The 20,075-nt window shown below is 34.1% G+C and overlaps 1 protein-coding gene across 1 annotated transcript in view; it reads left to right on the top strand.

Annotated features, from left to right (window-relative positions):
• Nucleotides 1-10,984: 10,984 nt before the first annotated feature.
• Nucleotides 10,985-20,075, top strand: part of LOC126971670 (uncharacterized) — a 110,313-nt gene continuing 101,222 nt past the window's right edge. The window contains exon 1 of the mRNA XM_050818058.1: nt 10,985-11,126. The gene's annotated coding sequence lies outside the window, so the exon portion shown is untranslated. The remainder of the gene's footprint in view (nt 11,127-20,075) is intronic.

Consider the following 20,075-nt stretch of genomic DNA (forward strand, 5'->3'; position numbering starts at 1 on the left):
TTCATGCATTAAATTCTATTGAAAAAGTAATTGATATTATTCCTCAAACGTAAGAAAAATACAAGGCATTCACAAAAACTATAAAATTAAATAATCGTAAAATTCAACTGACATGTTGATTCGTTTAAATTTTTTCCATTCAGTTTAGACAAACTTGTCAAATATTTGAAGGAAGAACAATTTCAAAATTTAAGACAAAATTTTCCAAATAATAATATTTTTTTACGTCTTAGAAAAAAAAGAATTTATCGATTTGAATTTATAACACCACACGATTGCTTAAAACTTTCAGCACTCCATGATCGTGATAGATTTTACAATACATTTACCGACACACATATTTCCGATGAAGATTATAAGTTAGATAATTCAGATTTATATCTTAAAATTAGTGTTTCACTTTAAACAAAATATGTATTTGAAAATTTCCGAGCTCTATGTTTACAGACATAATATGGTATATTATATTATGTCTGTAAACATAGATATAGACACATATAGACTTTGGGGTGCTATGTTAAAATGCACAAAAATTAAATTAGAATTACTTTAGGGCTTTGAACAAATAGCTTTTATTGGATCGGGTATTTGAGACTGTATATCTCAATGTAGGAATCGTTATGAAAAAGCGAAATTAAACAAATAAGTATAGGTTACAATATTATAAAACGAAACCACTGAAATATTTGCATGTCTCTCAAGACGAAACATGTGCCTACTCTTAAATTTGTAACGACTTTACTTGTGAATATTTCTGGCAAATAAGAACAGGACAAAGAAAAACGTCGTTTATAACTTATTTTGATGCTAATAACCGTTATGGATGGGCTGTATCTCAATTCCTTCCTACAGAAGGTTTTGAATGGGTAGATGTCCGTACAAATTTTGATGTTCCGGATGATTTTACATAAGCCCATGAGTCATGTATATTCACACATTGATACTAGTCTTCTCATAGCACTAATTGATGGACTCAGCAATACCATGTCGTGTGCGTAGTTAATATTATTTGTACACAATCCGTCAATATGACATCCAACCTTAGTCTTGCTGAGCTCAACGATGAGTTGATTTATATTCAGATTAAAGAGGCGAGGTGAGCTTAATCCTCCCTGCCTCACTCCACATTCCAAACGATTTACATCTGATAATGATCCATTCCAGCGTACACAGTCTGTCTGATTGCCATACCAATACTAAAATATTGAAAAAACCTCGTGTGCAGAGAAGTTTCAGCTTGTACCTTATCCCACAACACATCATAAATAACAAGATCGAAAACCTTCGACAAGTGCAAAAAACAGGCAAATACAGGTGTTCCTTTCGTTATAATACTGTACAGTCTGCTTGAGGCACAAGATAGCACTTTCAGTAGAAAGCCCGGGTCTGAAGCCAAACTGAGCATCAGGCAGTTCAAGATGTTTGGCTCATTGTTTGTCAAGCAGACTTTCCATCACCTTCGCTATAGTAGTGGCCAGAGATATAGGTCTGTAATCGGCCATATCGGAAGCATCCGTGGTTTTGGTCTATAATTCAATGTCATTCTATGTGAGGACATGTTTAACGCGGCTAAGAAATAATACTTTTTTCGGGTTAGTTATAATAATATAATTGAGCAACGGGCTGCGGGCTCGTACCGCACTGATGCAGTGTATATTGTCTCGAAGGATGTGTCGATTGGTTCAAATTCAAATTGATTATTGAAAGTCAAAAACTACCACACATTCGAAAAAGTATGCCTCAGACCTTCGCAGAAAGGGCGCATGAAACTCAGCGGGCCCTGTTTTATATAAAATATGGTAAGAATGTAATATCGTATAATAAATTTTATTATTAAATAGCCTGAGGGCGTTCAATCTGTAGTATATTTAAGAAAGTCATTTATCAAAGTCATTCTTTTGAATTAGGTAAGTATGTAATACAAGCAAATGTTTTGATTTTTTTTCTGGTAACTTGTTGTGAAAGTATAAACAACGCCCCACAAAAGACTTACTAACTCGTCTTAGCCGAGTAGTAGGCATAATTAGTTTATATTTGTTTCTGGTGTTCATTATAGTTATAACAGTTTCTAGAAAATTCACTTATTTGCCTATGTACATACATAATATTAGCAAGAATATATTGAGACGCAACAGTTAAAATGTTTATTTCTTTTTTTTTGCTCTCAATGATTCTTTAGGACCTAGGCTTATAAGAAGTGCGAATAGCCTTCTTCTGCAGCACAAAGTTGGTATCTATTAATATCGGCAGCATTTCCCCATATCAATACATATAACCATTAGACATTATACTATGATATTTGAAAAAAGGTTTTTTAATTTATATATTGTTAACGAACGTAACGACCTTAAGGCTACCTTTTATTAAGGGTAAATTCACAACTACAAATCAAAAAACATATCCTAAAAATCTTTTGCTGTTACAAAATCATTCTAGGACACAGACAAATCCAAAACAAATATAAAATCTGTCTTACATGGCGCGGTTTATAAATATCAAAGAAAGTAACCGTTTGTATTGAAATAGAAAGAAAGATTAGGATCGTCTCAACAAATAATCCATAAATCATATTCGTTGCGATAAAAATAAAATAAGCACAGGATTTGTTGAGTGCTGAGGTAGAGTGTTGAAGTTAAAAACAATAATTTTATCCTCATCTCTCGTCGGAAGTGATAAAGAATTCATAATCCATCGCCCGGAACCGACAATCGTGCTCAAAGTTATGCTTGTTAAATGCAAACCTATGTATATGTGGTTATCTGGTTTAATTTGGTTAGGTTGAAGCGATACATACAAATTACTTGATTTATTACTTAAGTCATAAGAATTGGTTGCAATTAATAGCGCTATGTCACTGAACCCATTACTTTCTGTAGGATATTTAGAGGACGATAGAGCGTACGGGGTAGATAGACCCATTGCCAATCGGCCTGTAAGACTTGCGTGGTTCATTGAGTAGTATTAGATATTTAGATATCTATTAAAAAGCATCGGTAGCGCAATAGAACCGTTAACACTCACCATTGAGGCCCCGTTTCGATCTCCTTAAAAAATATGGTCCTTGGTTTCGATTCGCCACGTCGACAACGCTCTTGTGATTCCTCTGGTATTAGCCAGTATGGGCCGAGATGAACACATACCACCAGGTGATCCAATATGTATCGTTCATCCTCCTCTTTATATAATAAAAAAGTAAATCTTAATTCATGAACGAGCGACATAAGAAGCAGATATGCTAACTGTGCAGTCTCATGCACATAGCAGTGACAATAATTACACAAATAAAACTGAAAACAAAATTTTATGAACGATGACCTCTCGGTTTCCGTGCGAGCGATCTTTCCAACTCAGCCAAGCGTTCGAGTGTGGCATATCGTGGACAGACGGTTTTTTATCTTCAGCTGTGAGAGCATCGACACTTTTGTTCGTTTGGCCGTCCAAGGTATCCTCAACATACGTCTCCAGTATCACATCTCCAACGCATCAATCCTCTACCTCTCTCGAGCCCGAATCGTCCACGACTTCTTCCTTACAAGCTTAGTACACTCAGCAAAGTTTAACCTAAGTAAAGTCTGAGCAGAGTTTAAGTATGCTCTTTATGAAACTTCAAGATGTTATATAACGTGAACCTGTTATTTTTACCTGAAATAATTATGGTTATTTGTTCTGGTTACTTTTAAAAACGTGTTGCCTCTTTGTGGAACAACAAATATGTGTATTTAAGAAACAAATGTAATTTGTGTTAAAATAACACGTCTCCTAATTACAGTATTCCTCAAACAACGTGGTAGTGTATGTAGTAATAAGCCACTGGAGTGCTGTTTTCACAAGGGCGGGTAATTTCATGGTTCACTTGCATCAAACAGAGTGATTGACTTGCAAATGCAATCAAACATTCCCAACTGTTACTGCACACTTTATACAAACAACGACTTGAAACTTAATAAATATGCGATAAATAGGACTGATGTAGAATGTACGGTAGCCATTTTGTTTTTCATTCATCGAAAATATGAAGAAAAGAGTTTACAACTTTCAACATAAATACCTACTTCTAATCAAAGAGTACTATCACACGACTTTTATCTATATATATATATATATAAATGAATTGCTGTTCGTTAGTCTCGCTAAAACTCGAGAACGGCTGGACCGATTTGGCTAATTTTGGTATTGAATTATTTGTGGAAGCTCAGAGCAGGTTTAAAAGATGAATAAATATGGAAATACTCAGAATTAAATAAAAACAACATTTTTGATTTACCTTTGACGTGTCCCCCGTCGTTCAGAAATCAAATTAAAATAATAGTTTAAAATGAACAACTTATTAGAATTGTTATATCTTTCTAACTTTTTCAGGAGGTAAAAAATAAACTTAATTTTAGGAAACTATAGTAGGTAGATTAAATACAGTTGTTAACTATCTATCAGATTATGTTTATGTAGATTAATACCTATATCTAAAGTTTTGTCACAAATTAAATTTCTGAACGCAAACAATATTATTTGACATACATACAAAAGTTTAGGTCTTTTATTTATCGATTGAGGCAGTACGAAGTCTGCCGGGTCAGCTAGTATTTTATAATTAAAATACTTTATAAACAATTACATAGAACGTCATTGGGTCAATTCGATCGAATGCCTTGCGAAAGTCTGTGAAGATAGAATCTACTTGACCCCCAGAATCAATGTTAAATGTTTATATACACATGCAATTATTACTGTATTTTTACAAAAGTTTTTGCGTAAAAGTATATTTTTTTATAATTTATTTACTTAACCCGACGTTTCGTGAGTTTTGCAGGAGCACGTTTTCAGGGGGACTGCGGTTGACAGGAGTCGAGATAGTATTGCTGTAAAGTGTAAACTGATGGTTTTTGGCAAAATTTAATAGCAGTGTCCTCTTCTTTTTTGATATGTATAGTTTTGGGTTTTAATTTGGACATTATTAGATCCCAGGTGTTAAGGGCTAAAATCATAGCCTTACGAATGTAGAGAAATGAACAAAATATATGTGTGTTTTACGTTCGCAATTAAATTGAAATTGAAATCAACTATTTCACTATCAAAGTTTTTTTCAAATTGATTCATTAAAGATTATCTTGGACTCGTTTTAAATTAAAAATCATGATTAGCAGTGAAATAGTAAAATTTCTCTGACATGATAAGCATTTTCTAGAAATAATTGCAAAAGATGGAATCTTTTGTCCATTAGAGTGACAGGTCGTAAATTGGCATTGCACGCGATTAGGCATTACGTCATTTCTGTTGATTAACATCTGAAACAAAAACCTAAAATGTATTTTGAATGTTATACTGATGTAACTGTTTTTTATGAATCACTTGTTTGAGTGGGTACCTAATAGGGTCTAAAATTCTGCGAGAATGATGAAAATTTGATCTCTGGGGGAGTATTTGTCCTAGTGGATCTTCCGGCTGTTATGATGGTGATGTTATCTGTACGTCGATGTTTTATATATTAAAGTATTATCCGCCAACTTATTTAACTACTAATTTGAATAGGAAACAGTTGTAGGAAATATTAAAGTTTTTTAAATGGCTTTGTACTTGAAGATTTACAAGTGGTTTTGTACTTTAATTACATTCTGTCTAGTTTTGTGTAGGTACTTTATTTATTTTGATTTTATGTAGTTTATGTAAATATTCTCAATAGGTGAACCTGCCGCTACTGTTAAGTTCCATAAATTTGACATCCAACAGAAAAATACCTAGTCATGTTTGATACTAATGTGTTCATTTTTAAAATGTATATTAATCAAATTCCCCTTAATCTTGTTTCACAATTAAAATTAGTTAAGGAATTATATCTAGCCGACTAGAGCTTGTATGAATTAAAGTCCTTTTCTTAATTAATACGAAGAATCTAATTTAGATTTTCACTCCCCTCTGAACATAATTACCAGTCAATTTATTTTGACACATTCAGGATTGATTGACGGTGAGATTAAATCTGGATTCTCAATAAGCTTAGATTTGAGATCGCATATTGAAAACGGCCGTCAGTCGAAAATTGTGTCTTGCGAAATTTTAGTCTTAGGTCGGTGCTCTTAGAGCGCCTTTGCACTACGTCCGATCCGAATCCGATCCGTACCCGTGAAAATACGGTCCGAAGTAGTCGTAGAACTATTTTTACGGTTGACGGAAAGAAATCAGATGACGGAAGCCGGATCTAGTGCGTTAACTACCATAGCAATAGTTCTACGACTACTCTATCGAATCGGACTCTGATCGGACAGTGTGCGAAAGCGCTCTTAGGCTGAGATCTATACACTAACCTGTATAAATACCACTGGATAGTCTGTTCCATATGTTTGACAGCAAATTTTTTGGGCCTATTTGAAGCGCCACTCGCGAGCGTCCAGAGAACTAATTTTGACGTATAATACAAATGGCTGCGAAGGAACGTACAATACTCTAAAGTATTTTTGCATTTTGAATTAATTTCGTTCGTTTTCAGTGTTATTTATACTGCGACTGAGACGAGTAGGACTGCCCATTATAATGCAATGCCGCTCAGGACTCTCGAAAATCCCAAAAATCTTAGCGGCGGTACAATTGCGCTCGTCACCTTGAGACATAATATGTTAATTCTCATTAACCAGTAATTTCACTAGCTACGGCGCCCTTCAGATCGAAACACTGTAACGTTTTCACATTACTGCCTCACGGAAGAAATAGGTGCCGTTGTGGTACCCATTATCTAGCCGTCATCCTATGCAAAGCGGCCTCCCACTGGTAATATAAATGTTTAAATTGTTGGTAGAATATTATATATAATATTAATCAAATAAATTTACTGGAGCACCAAAGCTCTATAATATTCGTCATAAGTCCCAGTGTGCCCACGGGTCACGATACAATGAAAATGTCTCAGGAGGATCGCCTTACAAAACGCAACAAGACAATATTATGTTAGACTTGCTTGATGATTCTTATTATAATTCTTCTTCTGACAATTCTTAAAGTTGTTGTTTCTGTACCTTTAAAGTATGCCAATACTTTGCTCAGACTATACTTACGTAAATTATGCTGAGTATAAGCTTAGTATAATGTTTGATATTGTTTTAGGGACTACGCGCACTTATTCAGCACCATTCGCGTTTCGCTGAACGATTTTGGTCACACTTATACAGCTCTGCTTCTATCAGCCTAGTACGGCGTCGTAAGAATAAGAATAATAACTTTATCTACACCCATGCTTTAAATCCTCTATTAAAGATTCTGAAACAGTTAGCTTATTGCCAACATTAAAATACCCAATGTTCTAATAACCATTACATCACCCAAAAGAGTGTTGTAATGTTGTACTGAATTTCATAACAACACTCCTATATTTTTTTTTATCCCTTCATGCGCAAAGAGTTTCAACATACAGCCACATTCTTATTGCTCGATGCGTGGTAACTGTATGAATTTCAAAAAAAGAACATTTTCGTTTACGCGCGCTCCACACTCCCAGAACGTCGCGCGCCGTAAAAAAAAAGTAGGTTATTAGAATCCCCGCCATTTTTCTTCGATTTTTTTATTGTTTTGTTTACAAAAAATGAGCGATTCATTTAAAACGCTGCAAAAGAACATTATTTTCGAGTAAATTTTAGTGATTGCACTATACAAAATGTAAATTACTACTAAAATAAATAATTGTTTCATTAATACTTATTTTATTTAGTAACGAATGATATTAGGTTACTACTAAGACTGGTGTGTTAGCAGTAAGCTAACTGTTCCATAATCTTTTAGAGGATTCATATTCTGGGTGTAGATAAAGTCTTGCATGCAACGGTTGATAATTAGGTATTAAAACACTCATGTGATACTATTATCACACTCGGCTTCGCCTCGTGAGATAAATCCACATTCGTGTTTTAATACCCCTTATTACACAACAGTTGCATAAATAACTATTAAATCACGTCTGCACTCGTTAATCTTTGCGTGCATAATGATTACGTCAAATCAATGCAGGAACAATACAGGTCGCAACTTGTCGACAAGGAGTCGCGAACCATCCCTGTAAAGAGCTGTTGTGCGGCATTCGACGGCGAACAGCGCCGAACGCTCTCTATAGCATTCGCATAATAAAAACACATTAATCCTCATTTTATGCTGGTTTGCCGCGAAAGCAGAATGGACGCGGAAAGCTGATTCGACGCGTACACGTCTCCATACAAAATTGTTGTTTTCTATAGACAAAAGCTGAAAAGAGCTGAATAAGTGCGCGTAGTCCGTTAATAGTCATTTGACAGATGAAATTATGCTGAGCGTAAGCTATTAAGCCCAATTTAAAAGTCAAGTTCGCGGTCAAGTAAAGTCTGAGCAAAGTCTGAGTACGCTCTATAGATCTCAGCCTAAGTCAAGTCAAAGTGAAAGTCAAATAAACTTTATTAGAAATAAGGCTTAAACTAAGCGCTTTTGAATCTTCACTACAAATATTTTTTTTTAATTACTGAATATACCATATGAGCAATCCCAATATATTCTTGATAATGTTATGTATGTTCATAGGCACATAAGTGAATTTGCTAGAAACTGTCATAACCATAATGTTAACACCAGGAACAGACATAAACTTATAATGCCTACTACTAGGCTAAGTCGAGTTAGTAAGTCTTTTGTGGGGCGATGTATATGCTTTTACACAAGATCCCAGAAAATGTTCAAAACAAAAGTATAACGTTATTCAAAAGAATTGTTAAGAAACGTTTGTGTGGTAAAGGTTACTATAACATTAATGACTTTCTTAATGATACCACAGATTGGGAATAGAGCGACCACGCTCAGGCTATTAAATAATAAGTTTAATTGTACAATGTTACTTTGTAAATGTTACTTTAATTGTAAAACATATTTTTGATGAAAAAAAAACCCGCTGAGTTTGTTGCGCCCATTCTTCTCAGGCCTGAGGCATTCATTTTGAAATGGGTCGTAGTTATTTTGACTTTCAATAAGTGATTTCACATCCTATTTTTAATAAAAATATTTGAATTTGAATTTGAATATCAAACATTTAGCTCCATACAAGCGCCGATGAGATCAAAATTCAAAGAAATTAACATCTTGACTGTTGCTTCTCAATATATTCTTGATACTATAATGTGTGTTCATAGGCACATAAGTGAATTTTCTAGAAACTGTCATAACCATAATGTTAACACCAGGAACAGACATAAACTTATAATGCCTACTGCTCGGCTAAGTCCAGTTTGTAAGTCATAAGTATGAGGCATTCATTCATTCATTCATTTCATTTTTTTTCATGGTAGAATTTGACTTTCAATAAGTGATGCCACATCCTATTTTGAATAAAAATATTTGAATTTGAGTTCGTAAAAATTCTCTCTTGAAAAAGATCTCGTGAGAAGAACATAATATAAGAAACTCAACGGCCACTCTTTTCAATCAAATAGAGTATTTTACAATGGCTGTAGTATACATAACTAATTAGTTTGTAAGGTGCTGCATCCAATATATGAGTCGTGTTTAAATAATATTTATTATTTCATAACAAGTGATAAATAATTAAATGTATAAATATAAGTTATCTTATATTGGATCGACCTTTAGAGCTTGTACTAATTGTTTGTGTAAGGATGCTTCGTGAACATGATGGTCGTGATTACTGTCACAATTAGTAATTGCATCCAACAAAAACAATGATTTATTGACCATAACAGGTCGACCTGGCATCACAAGCAGCAACCAGCCAGTTAGTTCCTTCCGATTTCATATTATAAATATCACAATTAGTGGAAATAACGCGTTGCATCATATATATTAACAAGTTACAATTCCTGTAATAAATATAAAAATATATTGCATCGAATATAATAATAATATGAATGAAATGAAACATAATGCAGACAAAGCCTACAATCCCGTGCACATAAACTGTAATTAAAAACAATTTTTATCGTGAATCTCGTTGAGCGGCATGCGAAATTCGGAATATTATACATGTACACTGTGTATGAATGTTGTGTTGGTTCAATCCATTAATACTACTGTATATTGGAAGCAGATGCTATCAACTTGTGGCTTACAATCAGAGGCGGATTAAATGTCGGAAGAGCCCTTACAACTAATTATGACTGAGAGTCCTCACGGGGTTCCTCTGAGGCCATTGTAAGCTAAATTGGCCATCTAGCCAGAATGTCTCAGTGAATAAAACCTTGGCAGATTCTGCTGTGAAGCCAATGATGACCCCAAACATATCCTACTGGAATGCGAGGCCATTGCCAGAATCAGGCTGGGGTGTCTTAAAGTACAAAGGTACTTTACTCAAGGCAGAGGACGTGCTCTACCTAAACCCTCTGAGAATTCTACGCCTCTTAAAAGTTATTTTTTAATGAAATGAATGGTAATTGATACGCCTTGCCCATTACAAAACAGTGCCGCTCAGGATTCTTGAAAAACCCAAAAATTCTGGTGGCTCTACAATTCGTCACCTTGAGACATAAGATGTTATTAAGTTTCATTTGCCCAGTAATTTCACTAGCTACGGCGCCCTTCAGACGGAAACACAGTAATGCTTACACATTACTGCTTCACGTCACAAATAGGAGCCGTTGTAACCCATAATCTAGCCAGCATCCTGTGTAAAGGACTCCTACAGTATACTAATGCAACTAAATAATAATCATTAATCATTTCAATGTCCACACAAAACCCATTATTTTCTGTGAAATCAGTTTCTCCTTCATCGTATTGTCCTTACACCTATAATTGAGCTCGGACGTATCCGTCGCTGTAGCAGGTGTTAGCTTGGTGCTTTCTGCCGTCCTACTTATTCAGGACTCGTACTCAGAGGGCGGGACAACCACCCTTATAGATCGGCGGTTCAGTTGGTTCCGTAGAGTCGTCTCGCGAGGTCGCCTCTACCGCTCCGTCGCGAGCCCCGAGTGAGATCAACATACAACATACAGTGTGCGAGAGTGGGATAAAATACCGGAGTTTTCAACAGGTCGTTATTGTTATTTCCACTAAATGGTGATACGGTGAAATAATTCACACTTCAGTTTTACTTTTATCGCTCGCTTTAAGTTTTGGAGTGGCTTGAGTTGAATAAGTGTAATTTATTTTGATTTTGTTCGAGGATTGCTTGAGTAAGTTTTACCAGAAAATATTTAATCGGTTTTTTATATTGCATTAATAAATCTGTGAACATTTCGTATTATATCTTATGTTTTGTTTACAAGTAATACAAGTTCGGCCACAAATAAAATATTATTTATTTTTTATGACGTATTGTTATCTTTATATAATTCATATGCATTTATTTATCTTAACAATAAATAAGAATGAATTCTATTCCAAATTATTGAGGCTTAAATGCAGGCTTTTAAGCTGTGTGAGCACTGTTTCCATGGGAAATTTAGTCACTGCTTATTCTAGATAATATTTCTCTAGCGACTCGATATCGATGTGTCGTTTAGAGTAGTTCATGTCGTAAAAATCGACTATAAAAGTATAAGGGGTGTAGATTTGCTAGAAGAAGAAGTAGAAACGCGGTGTTTCCGGGACGATACGACATGGGTGTTTTCAAAAAAAGCGCTTACACCTTCCTTAAAAACCGGCAGCGCTCCCGTGATTCCTCTGGTGTTGCAAGAGAATGTGGGCGGCGGTGATCACTTAACACCAGGTGACCATACGCTCGTTTGTCCTCCTTTTCCATAAAAACAAAAACGTTCCGATATTATAATATATTTCATACTTATAGCTCACCATATAATCGCTGTTGTCATTTCACTCAGAAATAGGGAACAGCCAATCAAATTCAAATATTTTTATTCAAAATAGGATGTGAACACTTATTTAAAGTCAAAAACAACCACCCATTCCTTCATCATTCTCAGCGTGCTTTTTTTCCATAAAAATATCTTTACGAAGTTATATCGTACAATCAAACTTAACATTTAATAGTCGGAGGGTGGTCGCTTCATTCCCAATCTGTGGTATCATCAAGAAAGTCGTTTATGTTATAGTAACCTTTACCACACAAACGTTTTTTTTCTTTTGAGTGTTGAATATCGTATTACTTTTGTTTTGAACATTTTCTGGGATCATATACATTGCCCCAAAAAAAACACTGACTAACTCGACTTAGCTGAGTAGTAGGCATTATACGTTTATGTAAGTTCCTGGTGTTAACATTATGGTTATGACAGTTTCTAGCAAATTCACTTATGTGCCTATGTACATACGTTGCATTATCAAGAATATATTGAGAGGCAATAGTCAAGATGTTAATTTCTTTAAATTTTGCTCTCAATGATTCTTTAGGACCTTATTGCAACTGATTAGTCAGAATACGTCATTCTTAGACCAATCACTTGACCCAACTGTCACGGTAAGAGATTACTAGGTGGAGTATATTATTATAACATAATGTTTACATATAGGGATGCCAACTCTTTGTCGGTCAAAAACAGTAGTAATAAAATTATTACTTGCAAAAATATAGTAGATATCGAAATGATGAAAAAATAATAGTAGTTTCCAAGATAGGTACCTATTTTATTTCTTAAATGAATATTTGTTGTTACTTTGAGCCTTTATTAATAAGTTTTAATTTTTAAGGAATGCCTCATAGCTGTTTTTGCAAATAAACTTAAATTACAAAATACCATTAGCTCAGCTTTAACTAATCTTAGACTGGCTCTATTGCGCTCAAACATTATAATTTTGAGTTTGATGCCATTGTAATATAGTAGTTTTGACCTGCTAAAAGGCATAAAAGCATTTATTTTCTCAAAATTGATTCCTTTAGAATTCTTTTTGATGTCATTTCTAATAACTACTAGATACTACTACCGCTTCGGAAACAATTGGCGCTGTCAGAACAGAGAAGAAGCGGCACTCGAAACTCTCCCAGCATTCTTTTTTTGCGCTCTTTCCAATAAAAATATACAATATTGTACAGTCATAGCTATATATTTTTCTTCAGAAATATAGTAGTCGGGCATCTAATACAGGAGGATACATTATTATATAGTAGGGTTGGCAAGTCTTGAATATGACTTAGGGCTACATACCCACTTTGTACAAGGTAATCACAGAAAGTCTGTTTTCATTAACATCCCGTTCTATTACTTATATTGAATTTAAACCTCGGAAAAAATAATAAATGGTGGGAATTAATCGAAGTTTCTAACATAATACACTCGTTCCATATTTTAATTCAATAATTTAGAATCATACATCTTTGTGCCGTTTGGTGTCGAGACACTTGGCCCGTGGGATCAGAGGCGCGGAGAATGTTAAAATATTATCTTCGCGCCTCAATAAGGCTACTGGAAACCCAAGCGCTGGCAGCTATTTCGGTCAACGGATCAGCCTGGCTATCCAACGCGGTAATGCTGCCAAGTATTCTTGGTACGCTTCCACGTAATGATAGTTTTAATTTTATATAGTCATAGTATTGTAAACAAAAAATCATAAAAAGTAATATTAGTTGAAAAAAAATCATCTTAAGTTTTTTTGGTTTGAAAAATATTTATGGCCAGACTAATTATAATACTTTTATTAGTTATAGAAGTTTTTAACATAATTAACACGCTCACAATTTGAATTCATTATTATATCATTTTAACTGTGTTACTTATAAACGCGAAGTTAAGTTATTCCAAGTTTAAAACTTTTTGTCCATTTCTTACCTTTGTCACTACAGAATTACATGACAGGAGAAATAATTTTAAACTTAGTGTAACTTTACGTTACATTTAAAAGTAAGGTTGTTAGTTTTTTAATTTGAACAATAATTAAGTCAGACTAATTGTTGTACTTACTTATATTAATTATGTATTTCGCGACATTATTTTATCAACAAAATGATTGCGAAACTTATGATGCAACCAGTAACAATTATTATGTAATAATTTTGTGGCATTTACACTTGTTCAACAACAGGACTCATTCAATATTCACTTGAATTCTAAAAAAACATTGAAAAATCAACATAAAAAAACCTTTATCTATTATGTAGAAAGCATAATTTTTACTACTTTAAGCGGATATAAATATATTTCGATATTAATAAGATATTGATTACAATAATAATGATATATTGACACACTTTTATACAAATTATCTTGCCCCAAATTAGGCATAGCTTGTGTTATGGGTTGCAAGACAACGATATATTTAATACAATATACTTACTTAAACATACATAAAAACATAATTATAAAAATCCATTACTCGGAAACAAACATTCATATTCATCATATAAATACTTGCACCTATGGGGGGAACCCGGGACCTCTAGCTTAGTAGGTAGGGTCGCTAACCACTCGGCTATATAGTTAAGTATGAAAGCATATAATATCTTCGTACCACAATAACCTATTTTTTTTTACTTCCAAATGTGTAATTATTTAATTTTAAACATGATCACCCCAGTCTGAATCATTGGAAATGGATGACGCCATTTTTTTATCTCCGTTCAAAATAACGGTAAGCGCTTTCAAAACCGATAATTTTCTCTACTGACTCACTTTATCAGTTATGGAGTACAAACCGTGATAAAATTTATATTATATAAATAAATATTATATTATAATAGTTCAAAAAAACTAAAAAGCACGCCAACCAGAAAAAAAATCTCTCCGAAAATATACTAAAATTAAATAAATCGGCTAAAGATAATGGTTGAAATTTAAAATTAACACCGATTGCTGTCTAATCAGAGATCTCTAGTGTTTCCTATACTACTATATGGTACCGAAACATGGACAGTCAAAGAACGAGCGAGAAAAAGGTTTGTCGCACTAGAAATGTGGTGTTGGAGACGAATGCTACGAGTATCTTGGACACAACGCCGCACAAACGTCTCGATACTTGAAGAACTCAAGAAAGAAAGGCTTTCATCTATGGATGAAAGCCTCTGCTATAGTCATCAGATACTTCGGACATGTTGTTCAGGGAAGGGTTAACGGCAGTAGGTAAGAGGACACTCCCCTCAACACCTGTGCCAGAGAAGCAACAGTCAGGGATAACTGGCATAGAATCGTTCGTCGTTCGACGTGACCACGACTGCTCTGTCAAGAGTAATCCAACGAAGAAGAGCTGCCTTATCGACGATAGATGAAAATTGTATAAATTAACAAAAATCTCAGTTTGCAAATTGCAAAATGGCATAATTTTATCAAATTAATGTATTGTCATCAGTCCTCGATAAATTTATGAAGTTTGAACGAAATTTGGTCGTTTAATGTGGGTCAAAATCGTGCCCAAATGAGTCGGTTACAAACAAACATACATACAGGTGAAGCTTATAAAAAGCGTGTTAACATAATCATAATGCAACATTCAAAAATAATTGACAAACCCCAAATGATGCATAAACGCAGAATTTATACGGTTTCCATACAACAAAAATCTTCTAAAATTTATATCAAAATACATACATTCTCTCAGCTCCTAACAACAAAATTAATAAACTCCTTTACATATAGGTCGTTGCAAAAGGAATGTATGTGAATTCTTTCATAGTCTCACTGAGCGTTACCTACTGAATCCAACTGTAACTCGAAACCAAACCAAAGACCCACTCAAATATACTTTATTATCTTTCTCTTACAAATACAAATATTTCATCAAAAAAGCGGCCAAGTGCAAGTCGGACTAGCCCATGAAGGGTTCCGTAGCAGCAAGTAACATAAAATAAAAGTTAATTAAAAAAGGAAAATTATGTTAAGTTATTTAAATCGAAAAGGCAAAAAATCTTGGTCTACCTTCATCGGTGGATGTTTCCATAACCTCAATATCATTTTTAAAGCTGTCCTGTATAGTTCTTATAGTTTTGGAAAAAAGTGGCTGTGATATACTTAAACAGACATGACGAATCTACAAGGGTTCCGTTTTATGCCATTTGGCTTAGGAACCCTAAAAAGAGTATATAGAAATAACAAAATATACTATCTTACTTCGACAAGCATAAGCCATTTAAAATAAAAACGTCGCTTTAAAAATAATAAAGTACTTACTGTTATTTTTTGAGAGTAATTTATCTATGTTTAGTGAGCAGTAGCAAGGGTACAAATTCCAGCAAATTTTCGATCGTCTCGAACTTTTCGCTCAAATCGCCCGTCGTGCTCTCTGCCGATTTTCTCCTAATTGTTTGAGCTTTGCGATGCTGTATCAGTTACCCAATCGCCGAGTTATTAGTTAGTCCTTTTGCTGAGATTGAGTTTCAAGCAAAAAAGTTTTGAACGATGATCTAAAATGTTTGTTGAATCAATGCGATCGTAAATGTAGATTTGTAACTGAACTAACAGGAAGTTTTATACTTTGTTATGTGTTTTACTCATGTATTTGTAACATTAGAATATATTATAATATCTTATAGCTTACTACTATAATTAGTATAAAAATACAGAAATGTAATATTCCCTAGGTTTTATTTCAATAACGATGGTATTTAGTTTTTTTTAAACAACAGTTACGATAATAATGAATTCCAACTATAATATACTATACATGAAACTGCAGATGAAATGAGTCAAAGATAGTATTCGTCATAGTTGTCAGTATGAAGTTTAGCGCCATTTATTGCCCTGGTTTTTGGCAAAATTTACTGTAACAATATAATGTGTGGTGGAATAGTGTATATTTCATAGTTCTACAGAAAAGTCCGCAATGGCAGATGGCCATCTCTTAAGGATAACATAGGTACTATATCCATTTTAATACTTTTAGAATTAGCAATTACATACAATCGGTAATGTGAAAGCTGTTTTCACAAATATGCCCGTGTTTGAACGTGACAAAAAACGTGACACGTTGTTTGTCCATCGCGGACAAACAACGTGTCACGTAATTTATATATATTAAGATATATATATATATATATATATATATATATATATATATATTATATTTTTTTTTTCTATTGACAGAAAGAAACAGAGTCTGTCGGGTCAGTTAGTATTATATTAAAATCTAGCTCAAAGCCTAAATATAAAGCTCTAAATATAAAATTGACGATTCAATTTGAAATCGAATGGATTTATCGCAACTTCATGAGGCTTGTAATGATGGAGAAGGATTAGAATTTTATAAACGTTCTGTACAAATTCATGGTCTTCATTATCTGATGCATAAAAGCATAGAAGTTGGTCATTTAGTATCAGATGAGCACTCTACTACATCCGTACTAATATTACAAATGTGAATGTATGTTTTTATTATGATAATAAGGGACGAGACGAGCAGGACGTTCAGCTGATGGTAATTGATACGCCATGCCCATTACAATGCAGTGCCGCTAAGGATCCTCAAAAAACCCAAAAATACTGAGAGACGAAGAAGATGTTAAGCCTCATTTGCCCAGTAATTTCACTAGCTGCGGCGCCCTTCAGACCGAAACACAGTAATGCTTACACATTACTGCTTCACGGCAGAAATAGGCGCCGTGGTGGTACCCATAATCTAGCCACCTTCCTGTGCAAAGGAGCCTCCCACTGGTAAATTAAAAATTAATTAAGTATGTTTGTTTGTTACGCTTTCACGCCAACCACTGAACTGATTTTGATGAAATTTGGTATAGAGATAGACGAGAGCTTGAAAAAATGAAAAAATCTGCCCAAAATAACTATTCAACGCGGACAGAGTCGCAGGTGAAAGCTTGTATAGATATCATTAAACTGTAACAATCAACATGTCTGAGTTATTCCGGCATTTAATCCAGCCATAAAAATACTTGTTAGAAAATGAAATAGTAAATTAGATGCTGTGTTATTACAAAAAAATTAAAAATGTGTTGAACACCCACTTTAAAAAAGTTCTATTACAAATCTGTGTCTTTCTGCTGTATAGCGTCCAACAATCTTTAGACATTGCCTATATTTAAACACTAGTCGAAGCTTGTTTAATGTGTGTCTAACGGATATATTATATTCATATTATGCAAGATTTAGATTATATGATGACAGCTGACAAAAATTGCTTTCCGTTCCGTTTTAATTGTTCCTGTACATTTAAGTTTATGTTGTGTTTAACGACGTTTTAATAAAACACAGGCTAAAAAACTGTTTTGTAATAGAAAAAGATAATATCCATTTTACACGTCGTTATTTATTAGTGACGTCGTTCGAGAGACGTCGTAACTGTCCTATTCATAAAAGCAATGTTAAGTTACTCCAAGTTTAAAATTATTACTCCCTGTAATGTAATTCTGTAGTGACAAAGGTAAAATAAAGAAAAAAGTTTTACAATTGGAATGACTTTTCCACCTTCGCACGACACGCCACAAGTTAGGATATCATCCCCACCATCTGGATGTGTGGAGGTACTCCACAGTGCGGTTTTCAAAGGAGCTTTCTTCCACGTACTACAAAGCTGTGGAATGAGCTTCCTTGTGCGGTGTTTCCGGGACGATACGACATGGGTACCTTCAAAAAAAGCGCGTACACCTTCCTTAAATGCCGGCAACGCTCCTGTGATTCCTCTGGTGTTGCAAGAGATTGTGGGCTGCGGTGATCACTTAACCGTGGTTAACCGTACGCTCGTTTGTCCTCCTATTCCATAAAAAAAAACTTTAATTCGCGTTTATTTATAGCACAGTTAAAGAGGAAAGTATTTTATCACTCCATGGGCGTCATATTGAATCGTGAAGAGTGCTCCAAGTATTGAATTGAATCCTGAACGTAGCGAAGGACTTTGATTTTAACTCCTGAGGGAAGCTACGGCATTATGTAATGTCCTGAGTGAAGTGAGGGATTCACGGGAAGGGAGGGGAGACAGGTTTTATTTCAGAGGTGACTCTACGTTGCACACTATCTGCGAGGAAATAAAATTAAGTGTTACTTCGTTAGTAATTTAAACAAGCAATCATTATGAAATTGTAGACACACGCTGTAAGAGAATAGTAATAATAGAATATAATAGGGAAAGGTAATAGTAGGATAGGTTTTTACCGAAATTTCTAGGCGTTTCCGTTTCAATATCAATTTTAGGGCGGATCCACATATTATAACGAATGACGATGAAAGAAAGCTATCGAAGGATTGAGAATCATTTCCAAGGTTCTCGGAATTGCTAAATATATACTTTGGGATTATTTGTGAAGTCCAAGATGGTCGCCCTTATTTACGAAAAAAATATTGGAGAAGAATTAATAAATAAACAATAATATAACTTCTTTTTAATATAATTTTTGAACGGGCATAATATGGGTACTTCTTCCTTCCAGTATCTGGATCTTATTAAAAATTTAAAATAATATTAGTTACTCTAAATATATTATTTACTCAAACTCATAATAATACAGTTACCCCTATTGCATAATGATTTCGAATGCTGGTCGAAAATTCGTCATTTATTTTGTACAAATACACGGGTATAAACTGTTGAAAATCCACTTCTCACTTCGTTGGCCGGTATACAAAATACCTTTAAACTGTCAGTCGTAAGAATGTATTTCAGAAGTTAAAAGATCTTAGTTTACTATTGTTATAGTCACAGGACAGTTTAAAGAGAATTGAAATGTATTTTACCTGTTCTGTGGTTATAGTAAACAATATTTTTGCGTTTTTATGGTTTATTTCTTTTAACTTTTTTTTATTAGAATTGATATGGTAGTATTTTTTTTTTATTGTGCTGTATCACATGAAATGTATGATTATTATCTGCATAAATGTTAAAAAATACAATCAATTGAATTTTCAACATCAAATTCATCCGACAATATCATCATTAAATTAAATTTGTAACCAAAATTTATGAACGATGCGGAATTCGAACCCGCGACCTGTCGGATTCCGTCCGAGCGCTCTACCACTGAGCCAGTGAGCCCTTTGAGTGACGTATGGTTCATAAATCTTGTATGTCTTGTTCAACTCTCAGGTTGTGGCTTCATTTACAGTGGTTTACTACTTTACAGTTGATAACCTGCTCAACCCGAGAAGTCACGGGTTCCAGTCCCGCATAGTTCATAAGTTTTGGTTACAAATTGAATTGAATTAATCTCAGAAGTGAGGGAATTTTTTTTTTTTTAAATATTATAATTATAAGACTTACATTCAAAAAGTGATAAAACAATAAGTGCTTATAAC

Source organism: Leptidea sinapis, chromosome 24 (assembly GCF_905404315.1).
Source record: "Leptidea sinapis chromosome 24, ilLepSina1.1, whole genome shotgun sequence".
In the NCBI taxonomy this organism is placed as follows: Eukaryota; Metazoa; Arthropoda; class Insecta; order Lepidoptera; family Pieridae; genus Leptidea; species Leptidea sinapis.